This window comes from Stegostoma tigrinum, chromosome 1, assembly GCF_030684315.1.
Source record: "Stegostoma tigrinum isolate sSteTig4 chromosome 1, sSteTig4.hap1, whole genome shotgun sequence".
NCBI lineage: Eukaryota > Metazoa > Chordata > Chondrichthyes > Orectolobiformes > Stegostomatidae > Stegostoma > Stegostoma tigrinum.
Window position 1 is genome coordinate 187,911,103 of NC_081354.1, and position 19,359 is coordinate 187,930,461.

At 49.3% G+C, this 19,359-nt stretch overlaps 1 protein-coding gene across 2 annotated transcripts in view; it reads left to right on the plus strand.

The window, feature by feature from the left end:
* The first annotated feature begins 13,833 nt into the window (after positions 1-13,833).
* The window catches only part of LOC125456747 (matrix metalloproteinase-21-like), a 134,820-nt gene continuing 129,294 nt past the window's right edge, over positions 13,834-19,359 (plus strand). For both annotated transcript variants that reach the window (XM_048540130.2, XM_059651676.1), the window contains exon 1: positions 13,834-14,665. The gene's annotated coding sequence lies outside the window, so the exon portion shown is untranslated. The remainder of the gene's footprint in view (positions 14,666-19,359) is intronic.

Below are 19,359 nucleotides of genomic sequence, written 5' to 3' on the forward strand. Positions count from 1 at the left end.
AAGAGGTGGGGTTTGGGGCCTGTGTAGGTGCAGAAGAGGGACTGTTCCACGTAACCTACAAAGAGGAGGCATAGCTGGGGCCCATGCGGTATTGTCTTCATTGAGAGTTTAAGAGCAGGTAAGTGACACTGCAACTGCATTAATGTTAGTTCGACCAAGCAAGAATATAGCGTGCAGCTCTGGAATCCACATGATAGGAAGGATGTGATAGCACCAGATTGGGTACAGAGATTTACCAGGATGTTGCCTGGGCTGGGCGTTCCTTAGAGCCGAGGGGATATGATTGATACGTATGTAATTATGAGGGTCAGGCTGACCCATGAGTTTAACATCTGTCAGAGAAAAGATGTTAGAAGCTATTATTGAAGAGGTTATAATCGGGCACTTTGATAAATTGAAGGTCATTAGGCAGAGCAAACATAGCTTTCTGAAAGGTAAATCAGAGAACATAGAACATAAAACAGTACAGCACAGTCCAGGCCCTTCAGCCCACGATGTTGTGCTGAGCTTTTACCCTAAACCTAAGGGCTATCTAACGTCCACCCCTACCTTATACCATCATCCATATGCCTATCTAATAGCCACTTAAATGCCCCTAATGAGGCTGAGTCCACTACCCTCTCCGGCAATGCATTCCATGCCCCTACCACTCTCTGAGTAAAGAACCTACCTCTGACGTCTCCCCGATATCTACCTCCACTCACTTTAAAACTATGCCCCCTTATAATAGCTACCTCCACCCTAGGAAAAAGTCTCCGGCTGTCTACTCTATCTATACCTCTGATCATTTTGTACACCTCGATCAAGTCACTTCTCATTCTTCGTCATTCTAAAGAGAAAAGCCCTAGCTCTCTCAACCTTTCCTCATAAGATTTCCCTCCATTCCAGGCAACATCTTGGTAAATCTCCTCTGCACCTTTTCCAACACTTCCACATCTTTCCTGTAATGAGGCGACCAGAACTGGACATAATATTCCAGAAGTGGCCGAACCAGGCTTTTGTACAGCTGGAGCATAACTTCACGGCTCTTGAACTTAATCCCTCTATTAATGAAAGCGAACACGCCTTCTTAACAACTCTATCCACCTGGGTGGCAGCTTTTAGGGAACTGTGGACATAAATCCCAAGATCCCTCTGCTCCTGCACTCTGCCAAGAATCACCTCACACTGTTCAGGGTTAAACTCCATTTGCCACTTGTCAGCCCAGCTCTGTATCCTATCAATGTCCCTTTGCTACCTAGAACAGCCCTCCGCACTGTCCACAACACGACCCACCTTGGTATCGTCCGTGAAATCGCCAATCCACCCTTCCACTCCTTCATCCAAATCATTTAAAAAATCACAAATAGAAGAGGGTCCAGAACAGATTCCTTGTGGTACACCACTCGTAACTGAGCACCATGCTGAATATTTTCTGTCCACTACCACCGTTTGTCTTCTAAGGGTCAGTCAATTCTAAACCCAATCTGCCACATTTCCCCCTATTCCATGCATCCTCACCTTCTGCATGATCCTACCATGGGGATCCTTATCAAACACCGTACGTAAATCCCTGTATACTACATCCACTGCTCTGCCTTCATCCATGTGTTTAGTCAACTCTTCAAAGAATTCAGTAAGGTTTGTGAGGCATGATCTACCCTCACAAATCCATGCCGACTATCACGAATCAAACTGTGCCTTTCCAAGTGACCATAAATCCTGTCTCTCAGAGCTCTTTCCAATAATTTGCCCACCACTGACGTAAGACTAACTGGCCTGTAATTTCCGAGGTTATCCCTGTTCCCTTTTTTGAACAAGGGAATGACGTTTGCCTCTCTCCAATCTTCTGGCACTGTACCCGTGGACAGTGAGGATGAAAAGATCATCGCCAAAGGCCCTGTGATCTCATCCCTCACCTCCCATAGAATCCTTGGATAAATCCCATCAGGCCCGGGGGTCTTATCTATCTTCAACTTCCTCTAAATTCCTAGCACATCTTCCTTACTAACACTGACCTCCTCTAGCCTACCAGCCTGTTTCACACTGTCCTCCCTGACAACGAGGTCCCTCTCAGTTATGAAGAAAAGTATTCATTAAGGGTCTCTCTATCTCTTCAGGCTCTGTGCACAAATTTCATTTACAATCCTTGATCGGCCCTACCCTTTCTCCGGTCATTCTCTTATTTCTCATGTACGTGTAAAATGCCTTGGGGTTTTCCTTGATCCTATCTGCAAAGGTTTTCTCATGTCCCCTTATAGCTCTCCTAAGCCCATTCTTCAGATCCTTCCTGGATAACTTGTCTCTCTCAAGAGCCTTTTTTCCGTTCCTTTGTTTCCTAAACCTTACTTACATCCTTCTTCCTCTTAACCAGTCGTTCAACCTCTCTTGAGAGCCATGGCTCCCTCACTCGACCACATCTTCTCTGCCTGCTAGGGACAAACATATTGAGCACACGCAGTATACATTCCTTAAACAACCTCCACATTTCTATAGTGCTCTTCCCTGACAGCATCTGTTCCCAATCTGCTCCCAGTCATGTTTAAATAATTTCTTTAAGGAAGGAATATGCGCTGTAGATAAATGGGAATCTTTACCTTAACATTTAAATGGGTGTTTTGTATTTAGATTTTCAGAAGGCATTTCATAAGCTGCCACATTGAAATGTGAATACAGAATAGAGGGTTAATGGCAGGATTCTCGGCAGTGTGGAGGAACAGAGGGATCTTGAGGTCCACATCCATTGATCCCTCAAAGTTGCTACCCAAGTTGATAGGGCTGTAAAGAAGGTATATGGTGTGTTGGCTTTCATTGGCAGGGGAAGTGAGTTTAAGAGCCCTGAGGTTATATAACTCTATAACACTCTGGTTAGACCACACCTAGAATATTGTAAGATAATGAAATGTGAGGCTGGATGAACACAGCAGGCCAAGCAGCATCTCAGGAGCACAAAAGCTGACGTTTCGGGCCTAGACCCTTCATCAGAGAGGGGGATGGGGGGAGGGAACTGGAATAAATAGGGAGAGAGGGGGAGGCGGACCGAAGATGGAGAGTAAAGAAGATAGGTGGAGAGGGTGTAGGTGGGGAGGTAGGGAGGGGATAGGTCAGTCCAGGGAAGACGGACAGGTCAAGGAGGTGGGATGAGGTTAGTAGGTAGCTGGGGGTGCGGCTTGGGGTGGGAGGAAGGGATGGGTGAGAGGAAGAACCGGTTAGGGAGGCAGAGACAGGTTGGACTGGTTTTGGGATGCAGTGGGTGGAGGGGAAGAGCTGGGCTGGTTGTGTGATGCAGTGGGGGGAGGGGATGAACTGGGCTGGTTTAGGGATGCAGTGGGGGAAGGGGAGATTTTGAAACTGGTGAAGTCCACATTGATAACATATGGCTGCAGGGTTCCCAGGCGGAATATGAGTTGCTGTTCCTGCAACCTTCGGGTGGCATCATTGTGGCAGTGCAGGAGGCCCATGATGGACATGTCATCAAGAGAATGGGAGGGGGAGTGGAAATGGTTTGCGACTGGGAGGTGCAGTTGTTTGTTGCGAACTGAGCGGAGGTGTTCTGCAAAGCGGTCCCCAAGCCTCCGCTTGGTTTCCCCAATGTAGAGGAAGCCGCACCGGGTACAGTGGATGCAGTATACCACATTGGCAGATGTGCAGGTGAACCTCTGCTTAATGTGGAATGTCATCTTGGGGCCTGGGATGGGGGTGAGGGAGGAGGTGTGGGGACAAGTGTAGCATTTCCTGCGGTTCCAGGGGAAGGTGCCGGGTGTGGTGGGGTTGGAGGGCAGTGTGGAGCGAACAAGGGAGTCACGGAGAGAGTGGTCTCTCCGGAAAGCAGACAGGGGAGGGGATGGAAAAATGTCTTGGGTGGTGGGGTCGGATTGTAAATGGCGGAAGTGTCGGAGGATAATGCGTTGTATCCGGAGGTTGGTAGGGTGGTGTGTGAGAACGAGGGGGATCCTCTTGGGGCGGTTGTGGCGGGGGCGGGGTGTGAGGGATGTGTCGCGGGAGATGCGGGAGACGCGGTCAAGGGCGTTCTCAATCACTGTGGGGGGAAAGTTGCGGTCCTTAAAGAACTTGGACATCTGGGATGTGCGGGAGTGGAATGTCTGATCGTGGGAGCAGATGCGGCGGAGGCGGAGGAATTGGGAATAGGGGATGGAATTTTTGCAGGAGGGTGGGTGGGAGGAGGTGTATTCTAGGTAGCTGTGGGAGTCGGTGGGCTTGAAATGGACATCAGTTACAAGCTGGTTGCCTGAGATGGAGACTGAGAGGTCCAGGAAGGTGAGGGATGTGCTGGAGATGGCCCAGGTGAACTGAAGGTTGGGGTGGAAGGTGTTGGTGAAGTGGATGAACTGTTCGAGCTCCTCTGGGGAGCAAGAGGCGGCGCCGATACAGTCATCAATGTACCGGAGGAAGAGGTGGGGTTTGGGGCCTGTGTAGGTGTGGAAGAGGGACTGTTCCACGTAACCTACAAAGAGGCAGGCATAGCTGGGGCCCATGCGGGTGCCCATGGCCACCCCCTTAGTCTGTAGGAAGTGGGAGGAGTCAAAAGAGAAGTTGTTGAGTGTGAGGACGAGTTCCGCTAGGCGGATGAGAGTGTCGGTGGAGGGGGCCTGGTCGGGCCTGCGGGACAGGAAGAAGCGGAGGGCCTTGAGGCCATCTCCATGCGGAATGCAGGTGTACAGGGAATGGACGTCCATGGTGAATATGAGGTGTTGGGGGCCAGGGAATTGGAAGTCCTGGAGGAGGTGGAGGGCGTGGGTGGTGTCACGGACATAGGTGGGGAGTTCCTGGACCAAAGGGGAGAAAATGGAGTCCAGATAGGTGGAGATGAGTTCGGTGGGGCAGGAGCAGGCTGAGACGATGGGTCGACCGGGGCAGGCAGGTTTGTGGATTTTGGGAAGGAGATAGAAACGGGCCGTGCGGGGTTGTGGAACAATGAGGTTGGAGGCTGTGGGTGGGAGGTCCCCTGAGGTGATGAGGTCATGAATGGTGTTGGAGATGATGGTTTGGTGCTCGGGTGTGGGGTCATGATCGAGGAGGCGGTAGGAGGTGGTGTCGGAGAGTTGGCGTCTGGCCTCGGCGATGTAGAGGTCAGTGCGCCATACTACCTCTGCGCCACCCTTGTCTGCGGGTTTGATGGTGAGGTTGGGGTTGGAGCGGAGGGAGCGGTGTTCAGTTCTGGTCACCTCATTACAGGAAAGATGTGGAAGCTTCAGAGAGGGTGCAGAGGAGATTTACCAGGATGCTGCCTGGACTGGAGGGCAGGTCTTATGAGGAAAGGTTGAGGGAGCTGGGGCTTTTCTCATTGGAGCAAAGAAGGATGAGAGGTGACTGGACAGAGGTGTACAAGATGATGAGAGGCATAGATAGAGTGGATAGTCAGAGACTTTTTCCCAGGGCAAAAATGACTATTATGAGGGGGCATAATTTTAAGATGATTGGAGGAAGGTATAGGGGAGATGTCAGAGGTGGGTTCTTCACACTGAAAGTGGTGGGTGTGTGGAATGTGCTGCCGGCAGTGGTGGTGGAGTCAGATACTTTCGAGACTTTTAAGCGACTCTTGGATAGTCACATGGAGGATAGTAAAATGTAGGGTATGCAGGGCAGTTTGATCTTAGAGTGGGATAATAGGTCGGCACAACATTGTGGGCTGAATGGCCTATACTGTGCCACTGTTCTATGTTCTATGTATCAAGGATGATTATGGAAAATAAAGAGTCCTGGTGTTGTGGGTAGCACAGTAACATAGCGAGACATTTGGCTGGCAAACAGGAAGCAGACAGCAGGAACAATTGCTGGATCACAAACTGGAGGAACAACATCTCATCTTCAGACTAGGCAGGAACTGCAGGTGCTGGAGGATCCGAGAGAACAAGGTGTAGAGCTGGATGAACACAGCAGGCCAAGCAGCATCAGAGGAGCAGGAAGGCTGACGTTTCGGGCCTAGACCCTTCTTCAGAAATGGGGGAGGGGAAGGGGGTTCTGAAATAAATAGGGAGAGAGGGGGATGCGGGGAGTAGATGGATAGAGGAGAAGCAGAGGTGTTCTGCAAAGCAGTCCCTAAGCCTCCGCTTGGTTTCCCCAATGTAGAGGAAGCCACACCAGGTACAGTGGATACAGTATACCACATTGGCAGATGTGCAGGTGAACCTCTGCTTAATATGGAAAGTCATCTTGGGGCCTGAGATAGGGGTGAGGGAGGAGGTGTGGGGGGCAGGTGTAGCACTTACATAGAACATAGAACCCTACAGCGCAGAACAGGCCCTTTGGCCCTCGATGCTGCGCCGACCTTTGAACTAATCTAAGCCCCTCCCCCTACACTGTCCCATCATCATCCAGATGCTTATCTAAGGACTGTCTAAATGTCCCTCATGTGGCTGAGTTAACTACATTGGCAGGCAAGGCGTTCCACGCCCTCACCACTCTCTGAGTAAAGAACCTGCCTCTGGCATCTGTCTTAAACCTATCACCCCTCAATATGTAGCTATGTCCCCTTGTACAAGCTGAAGTCATCATCCTCGGAAAAAGGCTCTCACTGTCCACCCTATCTAATCCTCTGATCATCTTGTATGTCTCTATTAAATCCCCTCTCTGCCTCCTTCTCTCCAATGAGAACTGACCCAAGTCCCTCAGCCTTTCTTCATAAGGCCCTCGCTCCAGACCAGGCAACATCCGGGTAAATCTCCTCTGCACCTTTTCCAATGCTTCCACATCCTTCCTGTAATGGGGCGACCAGAGCTGCATGCAATATTCCAAGTGAGACGGCACTAGCATTTTGTACAGTTGCAGCATGACATCACAGCTCTGGAACTCAATCCCTCTACCAATACAACCTAACACACCATAAGCCTTCTTAACAGCACTATCAACCTGGGGAGGAAAGGGGACAGACAGACAGTGCAGAGATCCCCTGTGGGCATTCCCCTCAGCAATAAGTATACCGTTTTGGATACTGCTGGGGGGGTTGACCTACCAGAGGAAAGCCATAGTAGTCAGTTCTCTGGCACTGAGCCTGACACTGTGGCAAAGAAGGGAAGGGGGCAGAATAGAAAAGTACTCGTGGTAGGGGACTCGATAGTTAGGGGAATCGACAGGAGATTTTGTGGGCAAGATCGGGATTCCCGGAAGGTATGTTGCCTCCCTGGTGCCAGGGTCCGGGACGTCTCCGATCGGGTGTATAAAGTTCTGAAAGGGGAGGGTGAACAGCCAGAAATCGTGTTACATATTGGCACAAATGATATAGCCAGAAATAGGTTTGAGGATATAAAAAGTGATTTCAGGGAGTTAGGATGGAAGCTGCAGAGCAGGACGAACAGAGTAGTGTTCTCTGGTTTACTACCGGTGCCACGAGATAGCGAGGTGAGGAACAGGGAGCGGGCGCAGCTGAACACGTGGCTACGCAGCTGGTGTAGGAGGGAGGGTTTCAGATATGTTGATAATTGGGATGCATTCTGGGGAAGGTGGGACCTGTACAAGAAGGACGGGTTGCATCTGAACTGGAAGGGGACCAATGTCCTGGGTGGAAGGTTTGCTCGAGTAGTTCGAGAAGGTTTAAACTAGTATGGCAGGGGGGTGGGAACCTGAGCTGTATACCAGAGGTGAGCGTTGATGCAGGTGAGGCAGTAGCAAGAGGTAGACCAGCTAGTGGGAAGGATTTTCCTGGGAAGGAACCAAGGGATCGGTTAAAGTGTGTTTGCTTTAATGCAAGGAGTATCAGGAATAAAAGTGATGAACTTAGAGCATGGATCAGTACCTGGTGCTATGATGTTGTGGCCATAACAGAGACATGGGTTTCTCATGGGCTGGAATGGTTGCTGGATATTCCAGGGTTTAGAACATTTAAAAAGAATAGGGAGGGGGGAAAAAGAGGAGGGGGTGTAGCACTACTAATCAGAGAGGGTATCGCAGCTACAGAAGCTTCCATTGTCGAGGAAGATCTGCCTACTGAGTCAGTGTGGGTGGAAATTAGGAGCAGCAAGGGAGTAGTCACCTCGTTAGGGGTTTACTACAGGCCCCCCAATAGCAGCAGGGAGATTGTAGAAAGCATAGGTCGACAGATTTTGGAAAAGTGTGGACGCAGTAGGGTTGTTGTAATGGGTGACTTTAACTTTCCTAATATTGATTGGAACCTCCTTCGAGCAGAAGGTTTGAATGGAGCTGTTTTTGTAAGGTGTGTTCAGGAGGGTTTCCTAACGCAGTACGTTGACAGGCCGACGAGGGGAGAGGCCATTCTAGACTTGGTGCTCGGAAACGAGCCGGGGCAGGTATCAGATCTTGTGGTGGGAGAGCATTTTGGTGATAGTGACCATAACACACTCTCATTCTACATAGCTATGGAGAAGGAGAGGATTAGGCAGAATGGGAGGATATTTAATTGGGGAAGAGGAAACTATGATGCGATTAGACACGAGTTAGGAAGCATGGACTGGGAGCAGTTGTTCCATGGTAAGGGCACTATAGACATGTGGAGATTGTTTAAGGAACAGTTGTTGGGAGTGATGAGTAAATATGTCCCTCTGAGACAGGCAAGACGGGGTAAGATAAAGGAACCTTGGATGACGAGAGCGGTGGAGCTTCTAGTGAAAAGGAAGAAGGTAGCTTACATAAGGTGGAGGAAGCTAGGGTCAAGTTCAGCTAGAGAGGATTACATGCAGGCAAGGAAGGAGCTCAAAAATGGTCTGAGGAGAGCCAGGAGGGGGCACGAGAAAGGCTTGGCAGAAGGAATCCGGGAAAACACAAAGGCATTTTACACTTACGTGAGGAATAAGAGAATGGTCAAAGAAAGAGTAGGGCCGATCAGGGATAGCATAGGGAACTTGTGTGTGGAGCCTGAGGAGGTAGGGGAAGCCCTAAATGAGTTTTTTGCTTCTGTCTTTACGAAAGAAACGACCTGTGTAGTGAATGAAACCTTTGAAGAGCAGGTGTGCATGCTGGAATGGATAGAGATAGAGGAAGCTGATGTACTGAAAATTTTGTCAAACATTAAGATTGACAAGTCGCCAGGCCCGGATCAGATTTGTCCTCGGCTGCTTTGGGAAGCGAGAAATGCAATTGCTTCGCCACTTGCGAAGATCTTTGCATCCTCGCTCTCCACTGGAGTCGTACCTGAGGACTGGAGAGAGGCAAATGTAATTCCTCTCTTCAAGAAAGGAAATAGGGAAATCCCCGGCAATTATAGACCGGTAAGTCTCACGTCTGTCGTCTGCAAGGTGTTAGAAAGGATTCTGAGGGATAAGATTTATGACCATCTGGAAGAGCATGGCTTGATCAAATACAGTCAACACGGCTTTGTGAGGGGTAGGTCATGCCTTACAAACCTTATCGAGTTTTTTGAGGATGTGACTAGTAAGGTTGATGAGGGTCAAGCTGTGGATGTGGTGTATATGGACTTCAGTAAGGCATTTGATAAGGTTCCCCATGGAAGGCTCATTCAGAAGGTCAGGAGGAATGGGATACAGGGGAACTTAGCTGCTTGGATACAGAATTGGCTGGCCAACAGAAGACAGCGAGTGGTAGTAGAAGGAAAATATTCTGCCTGGAAGTCAGTGGTGAGTGGGGTTCCACAGGGCTCTGTCCTTGGGCCTCTACTGTTTGTAATTTTTATTAATGACTTGGACGAGGGAATTGAAGGATGGGTCAGCAAGTTTGCAGACGACACAAAGGTCGGAGGTGTCGTTGACAGTGTAGAGGGCTGTTGTAGGCTGCAGCGGGACATTGACAGGATGCAGAGATGGGCTGAGAGGTGGCAGATGGAGTTCAACCTGGATAAATGCGAGGTGATGCATTTTGGAAGGTCGAATTTGAAAGCTGAGTACAGGATTAAGGATAGGATTCTTGGCAGCGTGGAGGAACAGAGGGATCTTGGTGTGCAGATACATAGATCCCTTAAAATGGCCACCCAAGTGGACAGGGTTGTTAAGAAAGCATATGGTGTTTTGGCTTTCATTAACAGGGGGATTGAGTTTAAGAGTCGTGAGATCTTGTTGCAGCTCTATAAAACTTTGGTTAGACCGCACTTGGAATACTGCGTCCAGTTCTGGGCGCCCTATTATAGGAAAGATGTGGATGCTTTGGAGAGGGTTCAGAGGAGGTTTACCAGGATGCTGCCTGGACTGGAGGGCTTATCTTATGAAGAGAGGTTGACTGAGCTCGGTCTCTTTTCATTGGAGAAAAGGAGGAGGAGAGGGGACCTAATTGAGGTATACAAGATAATGAGAGGCATAGATAGAGTCGATAGCCAGAGACTATTTCCCAGGGCAGAAATGGCTAGCACGAGGGGTCATAGTTTTAAGCTGGTTGGTGGAAAGTATAGAGGGGATGTCAGAGGCAGGTTCTTTACGCAGAGAGTTGTGAGAGCATGGAATGCGTTGCCAGCAGCAGTTGTGGAAGCAAGGTCATTGGGGTCATTTAAGAGACTGCTGGACATGCATATGGTCACAGAAATTTGAGGGTGCATCCATGAGGATCAATGGTCGGCACAACATTGTGGGCTGAAGGGCCTGTTCTGTGCTGTACTGTTCTATGTTCTATGTTCTAACCTGGGTGGCAACTTTCAGGGATATATGTACATGGACACCAAGATCCCTCTGCACTTCCACACTACCAAGAATCTTTCCACTGACCCAGTATTCTGCCTTCCTATTATTCTTCCGAAAGTGAATCACCTCATATTTATCCACATTGAACTCCATTTGTCACCTTTCAGCTTAGTTCTGTAGTTTACCCAAGTCTCCCTGCAACCTGCAACATTCTTCCACACTGTCCACCATTCCACTGACTTTCGTGTCATCTGCAAACTTACTAACCCATCCACCTGTGCCTGTGTGTAAGTCATTTATAAAAATGACAAACAGCAGTGGTCCCAAAACAGATCCCGGAGGCACACCACTAGTGACTGGATTCCAGGCTGAATATTTTCCATCAACCACCGCTCACTGCCTTCTTACAGAAAGCCAGTTTCTAATCCAAGCTGCTAAATCACCCTCAATCCCATGCCTCCATATTTTCACCAATACCCTACCACGTGGAACCTTATCAAAGACTTATCACTTCCTGCGGTTGCAGGGGAAGGTGCCGGGTGTGGTGGGGTTGGAGGGGAGTGTGGAGCGAACAAGGGAGTCACGGAGAGACTGATCTCTCCGGAAAGCAGCCAGGGGTGGGGATGGAAAAGTGTCTTGGGTAGTGGGGTCGGATTGTAGATTGCGGAAGTGTCGGAGGATGATGCGTTGTATCCGGAGGCACTTTACAGCCTTCTGGGCTTAATATCGAGTTCAAAATTTCAAATTGTGAATCAACTGCCATTTCTTCCTTAACTTTACTGTTTACATTCTGTGCCCTGTCTCCCCTCCCCTCACTCCAGTGGGACTGCCTGTCCTTCCCAGCCTGGCAGTCAGACACCCCAGTGTTCTGCCATTCTCACATTCTGATCACTTAATCTGAACTGTCAACACCCTTCCTCCACTAGCACTCTAACCCTCCTCACTACAGTATAAACGCTGCCCCTCCACAAGTCACATCAGCTCTGATGAAGACTCGAAATGTTAGCTTGCTCTCTCTCCATGGATACTGTCAGACCCACTGTGATCACCAGCGTTTGTTGTTCTCAATGCGAATCAGTGCATCTTTTCATGTTGGCAAGATCTCATGTCTGGTGTGCCACAGGGATCTGTGCTGGGGCCTCAATACTTTGTAATTTATAGGAACGATTCTGAGAAAGGTATGGTTTCAAAATATGTTAATGACACAAAGTTGGGTTGAAAGTGAGCTGCGAAGAGGACATCAGGGATCTATAAAGGATACAGATGGGTTCATTGAGTGGGCTAGGATGTGACAAACTGTGGGAAAGTGGGAAATTGACTATTTTGGTGGACGGATTTTTGTTGAAAAGGCCGATTATTGTAATGGTGAGGGGTTGTAGATCTCTGAGATACAGAGGGATCTAGACATCCCAGTACATGAACCACGCAAGGTTATAACACAGGGACAGCAAGTAATCAGGAAATGCAACAGAATGTAAAACAAAAGCAGGAGGTGTTGGAGAAACTCGGCAGGTCTGATACCATCTGTGGGAGGGGCCAAACATTGGCTCTGCTTTCTCTCCACAGATGTTGCCAGACCTGCTGAGTTACACCAGCAATTTCTGCTTTTGTGGCTGATTTCCAGACTCTGAAGCATTTGGTTCGATGTGAAACTAACAGGATGTGCAGGTCATGATGACAAGGTAGGTCAAGAGAAAGTAGGGAATAAATGTTTCAGTCAGAAGTAGGAATCGATGAGACCACTTTGTGGGTGTTGGGTGTAGCATTGATCTCTGTGGTAAAGGATTGGAAGCAGTTGGGAGACTGTTTACCAAATAAAACTGTGCTGAGATAACAGAGTGTGGAGCTGGGTGAACACAGCAGGCCAAGCAGCATCTTAAGAGCAGGAAGGCTGACATTTCGGGCCTAGACCCTTCATCAGATCATTGTGTTGCCTTACAGCAAGGCCTGTATCCCCTTCGGTGTGGATAGGTAACAGGCAAATCGATTCAAAGGTATAAAATTCTGAAGTGCCTTAACAAGACAAGTTTACTGTCAACAAATGAGCACAACGGAAATTCACAAAGGCCTCACTGAGAGGCCTTTCTGAATCCACGACCCCACTTCCATCTAGAAGGACAGAAGCAGCAGGAACATGGGAACACCACCCCCTGCAAGCTCCCCTCCGAGTCCCTCACCATCCTGACTTGGAAATATATCGCCGTTCCTTCACTGTCACTGGGTCAAATTCCTGGGATTCCCTCCCTCATAGCATTGTGGGTCCACCCACAGCACATGGACTGTAGCAGTTCAAGAAGGCAGCTCACCCCCACCTTCTCAAGGGGCAATAAGGGACGGGGCAAGAAATGCCAGCAAAAACCCACACCCCAGTGACAGAATATTAAACACAATGTTGAGAGAATGTGAACACCAGTGGTAGAGCCAAGACCCAGGGCCCACTGTGTAAACAGCTAAGAGCTAAGCAGTGCTGATTTATGAAGGGCAAATACTTTCTCCCAGTCTGTCACAAAAAGATCAGCCATGAGCTTGTTGAATGGCAGAGTGGGCTCGATGGGCCGGATGGCCTCTTCCTGCTCCCAGTTCTTCTGCAACTGTGTGGGCCACAAAATGTTTGACCTGTTTTTTCCTCAAGATTGAAAGTTTCAGATAGATACTATCGGCAAAGCAGCTTCACAGACTCAGACTTGACTATTGACCATTTCCCATGAGTCACTGACCAGCCCTTGACTTGACAAACAACATACAGACCACTGACTCTTATCCTGGAATGGAGACACACAGAAATTCCCAAAGTGAGCACCGGTCCTCATCTTGTAATGAATAACATTAATCCCGTGCTGTCCCTGTGCTGGGAAGATGAGGGACAGTGTAGAGGGAGCTTCACTCTGTATCTAATCCCGTGCTGTCCCTGTCCTGGGAGCGTTTCACGGGGACAGTGTAGAGGAAGCTTTGCTCTGTATCCAACCCCTTGCTGTACCCGTCCTGGGAATGTTTGATGGGGACAGTGTAGAGGGAGCTTTACTCTGTATCTAACCCCACGCTGTCCCTGTGCTGGGAGTGTTTGATGGGGGACAGTGTAGAGAGAGCTTTCCCCAGTGCCATCCATGGGGAAATCTCTGTCCTTCTGGGAGCAATATACCCCCGTCAGCTCAGACTTGTGCCAGGGTGAAAGGGTCGATGAAGGTTGTGGAAGGTGAGGGAGTGAATGCCAGGGAAATGTTTGCGTAGTCTCTGGGTTTAGCTGCCTGGTGTTATTGAGCAGGCCCTGATGCCACACCCAGCAGTATTTGGTATGAAACTGTAACTTGGAGCAGTGTTTGGCATGAACAGTGTAACTGAGAGCACTCACTGCCTCGGGCAAGACAGCTCGATCGGCCGTCTCTGATGTCATTTCCCCCCCACCAACCGCTCGCTGTTCCTCTGGTGTAGGAAGCACGCGCCTGCACACAATATGTGCTCCCTGTCCGAACTCTACAGGCAGGTGGTGAAGGCGGAGTGGTGTGGGCTAAGGTAGAAGGAGAGGCAGGCTGCCAGAGCACGGAGGTGGGGTGGAGGAGCGAGAGAGAGAAAGAGCAAACCAACCCAGTTTCTAAAGCCAAAGGCCGGCTCTTGGGGCAGGCGGCGCATCAGAGAGTGTGGGCGAGAGGATACAGTTTGGAGAAGCCACAGTGGGAAAGAGGTGGAGGGAGCATACGAGAGCGAGAGACAGATAACAGCGCAGAGATCGAGGGAGGGAGATGTAGAATGGGAGAGAGGTAGAGATAGGGAACAGGAGAGGGAAGCTGGGAGACGGGGCAGAGGAGAGAGGGATAGAGAGATCGGGAATAGGAGAAGGAGAGGGATAGATACAGAGAACAGGAGAGAGGTATTGAGGGATGGGTGAGAGGGATTGAGGGATGGGGGAGAGGAATTGAGGGATAGGGAGAGAGGGATAAAGACAGAGCAGCAGAGGGAGTTTGAGGGACAGAGAGAGAGCGATAGGGAGCAGAAGAGATGGATTGAAGGACAGGGAGAGAGAGATTGAGGGACAGGGAGGGAGAAATCCAAAGGAACATTGCGACTGTGGAGACGCTGATTTGGAAAGAGTTGGGTTGACTGCGATACAGTTGGATGAAGCAGTGCAGGCTATGGAGAGAGCTCTGTACTTGGTAAGTTTTTTTTCTGTGTAACACTGAGAGTTGCATTGTAGTGTTGTGTGTTTACCAAGCAGTAAAGGAATTCAAGCTCAGCAGTCAAGTACAACAAGAGTAAACATTCGGAAAATTACAGCTGGTGATTGTAATGAGCCTAGGATGGCAATGGGCCAACACAACGCAGCTAACTCTCAACTTCTGGCTTTCATTGGTAGGAGAACTGAGTTTAAGAGCTGCGAGGTTAAGCTGCGGCTCTATAAAACCCTGGTTAGACCACACCTAGAATGTTGTGTTCAGTTCTGGTCACCTCATTATAGGAAGGATGTGTAAGCTTCAGCGAGGGCGCAGAGGAGATTTACCAGGATGCTGCCTGGACTGGAGGGCAGGTCTTATGAGGAAAGGTTGAGGGAGCTTGGGCTTTTTTCATTGGAGTGCAGAAGGATGAGAGGTGACTTGATAGAGGTGCACAAGATGGTGAGTGGCATAGATAGAGTGGATAGGCAGAGACTTTTTCCCAGGGTGGAAATGACTATTACAAGGGGGCATAATTTTAAGGTGATTGGAGGAAGGTATGGGAAGATGTCAGAGGTAGGTTCTTCACACAGATAGTGGTGAGGGTGTGGAATGTGCTGCCGGCAGTGGTAGTGGAGTCAGATACTTTAGAGACTTTTAAGCGACTCTTGGATAGGCACATGGAGGATAGTAAAATGTAGGGTATGCAGGATAAATTGATCTTAGTAGGATAATAGGTTGGCACAACATCGTGGGCTGAAGGGCCTGTAGTATGTTGTACTGTTCTATGTTCTATGTCCTAACTGCACCATCTCCAGCTAACCACTTGCACTGGAAGATCCCAAAACACCTGGGATGTGGAGGGTGAAGGGAGAGAATAGGGAAGGGCTGAGGGAGAGGGGAGACGGTGATGTTGACGGAATGGAGGGTTTGGGAGAAGGGGCTAACAGTGAGAGATTGGAAAGTGATGAAAGGTATAGTGACAATTTGGAAGGTGCAGTCTGAGTGTCTTTGGTGAATTTCTGCAGTGCATCTTGTAGATGGTACACACTGCTGCTACTGAGTGTCGGTGGTGGAGGGAGTGGATGCTTGTGGATGTGGTGCCAATCAAGCGGCTGCTTTGTCCTGGATGGTGTCGAGCTTCTTGAGTGTTGTTGGGGCTGCCCCCATCCAGGCAAGTGGGGAGTATCCCATCACACTCCCCTCTAGCCCTACCACTCCCGGCACTTTTCCCTGCAACCGCAGGAAGTGCTACATCTGCCCCAACACCTCCCCCCTCACCCCCATCCCAGGTACCAAACAAACCTTCCACATTAGACAGACATTGACCTGTACATCCGACAATGTGGCCTATTACTCCCGCCGCACCTGATGTGGCCTCCTCTACATTGGTAACACCAAGTGGAGGCTTGGAGATCACTTTGTAGAGTATCTGCGCTCTGTACGTGACAAACACCACCATCTTCCAGTCGCCAACCATTTTAACCTCCCTCCCACTCCCTGGGTGATGTCCATCCTGGGCCTCCTCCAGTGTCACAATGACACCACCTGGAAACTGCAGCAGCAGCACCTCATATTCCACTTCAGGAATCTAAAGCCCAATGGTCTAAACGTAGATTTTACCAGTTTCAAAATTCCCCCACCCCCAGCCGTGTCCCATGACCAATCCCCCCTCCTTGCCCTGGCACAGCCTGTCCACCTGCTCTCCCACCTCACTGACCAATCCCTACCTGCACTATCCTATCACCATCTCACCTACCTTCCCCAGGCCCAGCCCTCCTCTCTATTTATTTCAGAGCTCCTTTCCCCTCCCCCACTTCTGACCCGAAACGTCAGTTTCCCTGCCCCTCTGATGCTGCCGGGCCCCCTGTGCTCCTCCAGCTGCTCACTGCATTATCCCTGACTCCAGCATCGGCAATTCCTGCTATCTCTGACAAGGCTGGGACCTTTTCATCACTGGAGCGTAGGTGAGGTGACCTGATGAAGGTTTCAAAAATCATGAGGGACATAGACAGAATTAATGTTCGGTGTCTTTTTCCCAAGGACGGACAATTTCATGGCTAGGGGTCACCTTTTTAAGGTGAGAGGAGAGGGGAAAGACACTAGGGGTAAAACATGTACACCAAGCGCAGTTTGTGTGTGGAATGAACTTCCTGAGGAAGTGGTGGACGGGGGGACTGTTACAAAGTTTTAAAGATGTTTAAATAAGGACATTGGATTAGAAACTGGCTTTCTGTAAGAAGGCAGTGAGCGGTGGTTGATGGAAAATATTCAGCCTGGAATCCAGTCACTAGTGGTGTGCCTCCGGGATCTGTTTTGGGACCACTGCTGTTTGTCATTTTTATAAATGACTTACACACAGGCACAGGTGGATGGGTTAGTAAGTTTGCAGATGACACGAAAGTCAGTGGAATGGTGGACAGTGTGGAAGAATGTTGCAGGTTGCAGGGAGACTTGGGTAAACTACAGAACTAAGCTGAAAGGTGGCAAATGGAGTTCAATGTGGATAAATATGAGGTGATTCACTTTCGGAAGAATAATAGGAAGGCAGAATACTGGGTCAGTGGAAAGATTCTTGGTAGTGTGGAAGTGCAGAGGGATCTTGGTGTCCATGTACATATATCCCTGAAAGTTGCCACCCAGGTTGATAGCGCTGTTAAGAAGGCTTATGGTGTGTTAGGTTGTATTGGTAGAGGGATTGAGTTCCAGAGCTGTGATGTCATGCTGCAACTGTACAAAATGCTAGTGCCGTCTCATTTGGAATATTGCATGCAGCTCTGGTCGCCCCATTACAGGAAGGATGTGGAAGCATTGGAAAAGGTGCAGAGGAGATTTACCAGGATGTTGCCTGTTCTGGAGCGAGGGCCTTATGAAGAAAGGCTGAGGGACTTGGGTCAGTTCTCATTGGAGAGAAGGAGGCTAAGAGGGGATTTAATAGAGACATACAAGATGATCAGAGGATTAGATAGGGTGGACAGTGAGAGCCTTTTTCCGAGGATGATGACGTCAGCTTGTATGAGGGGACATAGCTACATATTGAGGGGTGATAGATTTTAGACAGATGTCAGAGGCAGGTTCTTCACTCAGAGAGTCGTAAGGGCGTGGAATGCCCTGCCTGCCAATGTAGTTAACTCAGCCACATGAGGGACATTTAGACAGTCTTTGGATAAGCATCTGGATGATGATGGGATAGTGTAGGGGGAGGGGCTTAGATTAGCTCACAGGTCGGTGCAACATCGAGGGCCGAAGGGCCTGTTCTGCGCTGTATTGTTCTATGTTCTAATAAGGACACGAATGGGAAAGGTTTGGAGAGATATGGGCCGGGAGGAGGCAGATGGGATTAGTTTAGTTTGGGGTTATGTTCAGAAAGGAGTGGTTGGGCCGAAGGGTCTGTATCTGTGCTGTACGACTCTACGAGTCTACAAATGAACATGGCACCTTAAAAGCAGACCACTGTGCATCATTCTTGTCAGGTTACAGCAGCAAATCACTGCCATACGAGTTAGATGAGGCACAGGATTTCAGCCTACATCCCTACAAAATAACTATCAATGTTGTTAAGTTGACACGTCTCTCCCTGCCTTAGGTATGGTGATCCTCAGGTTAAAGCATCACCCAGTCATCTCTCTCTCATGGCAAAGTAGGACTATATTGAATTTAGAGACAGCAAGAACTGCAGATGCTGGAGATAACACAGTGTGGAGCTGGAGGAACACAACAGGCCAGGCAGCATCAGAGGGGCAGGAAAGCTGACGTTTTGGATTGGGACCCTTCTTCAGAATTGGGGTGAGGGGAAGGGAGCTCTGAAATAAATAGGGGGAGGGGGGCATGGGGCTGGGGAAGGTAGGTGGGACGGTAATAGGTGAGTGCAGGTAGGGAGTGGTGGGGATGGGTCAGTGAGGTGGAAGGACCCCTCTCCTGCTAAATAAATTGTTGATGGGTATGGTAGCATCTAGGAGAGGTTTTGTCCTGAGGCGTGGTCTGGTCTAATGATCCGCATATGAATCCAATTTCTAACGCTACAGCCTGGGAATCTAAGTGCCGTTGACGTGGAATAAAATATTTGCCTCGGTAACGGTGACCATGACACTGCTGCCACAAATCAACTTGTTTTGCTAACGGCCTTTAGGGAAGGAAATCTGCCTTCCTTACCCAGCCTGGCCTCCATGTGACTCCAGACCCACAACAACGTGGCTGCCTCGGAACAGCTGTCACTCGCCAATCTCACTTGCATCTTGTGAATGAATGAATGATAAAGAACTTGGGGGAATGAAAAACTTGGCAGGATAGAATATTCTCGAGCCACAATGTCTGTACATAATCACACGTCAAACAAACAACAAAACAAAGACAGTATTTTAACCCACAGGCAAAATGGCAACGATCGCTCCACTCACTGGATACGTAGCTGGTACAAAAGCAGAGACTAGGCTCCTGATCTCTGGAATTTAGAAGATTAAGAGTGATTCATTTGAAATGCTGCATGAGTGCTGATGGCTCAGTCTAAATCCGAGATAACAAGGTGTGGAGCTGGATGAACACAGCAGGCCCAGCAGCATCTCAGGAGCACAAAAGCTGACGTTTCGGGCCTACATCCTTCATTAGAAAAGGGGGATGGGGTGAGGGTTCTGGAATAAATAGGGAGAGAGGGGGAGGCGGACCGAAGATGGAGAGAAAAGAAGATAGGTGGAGAGAGT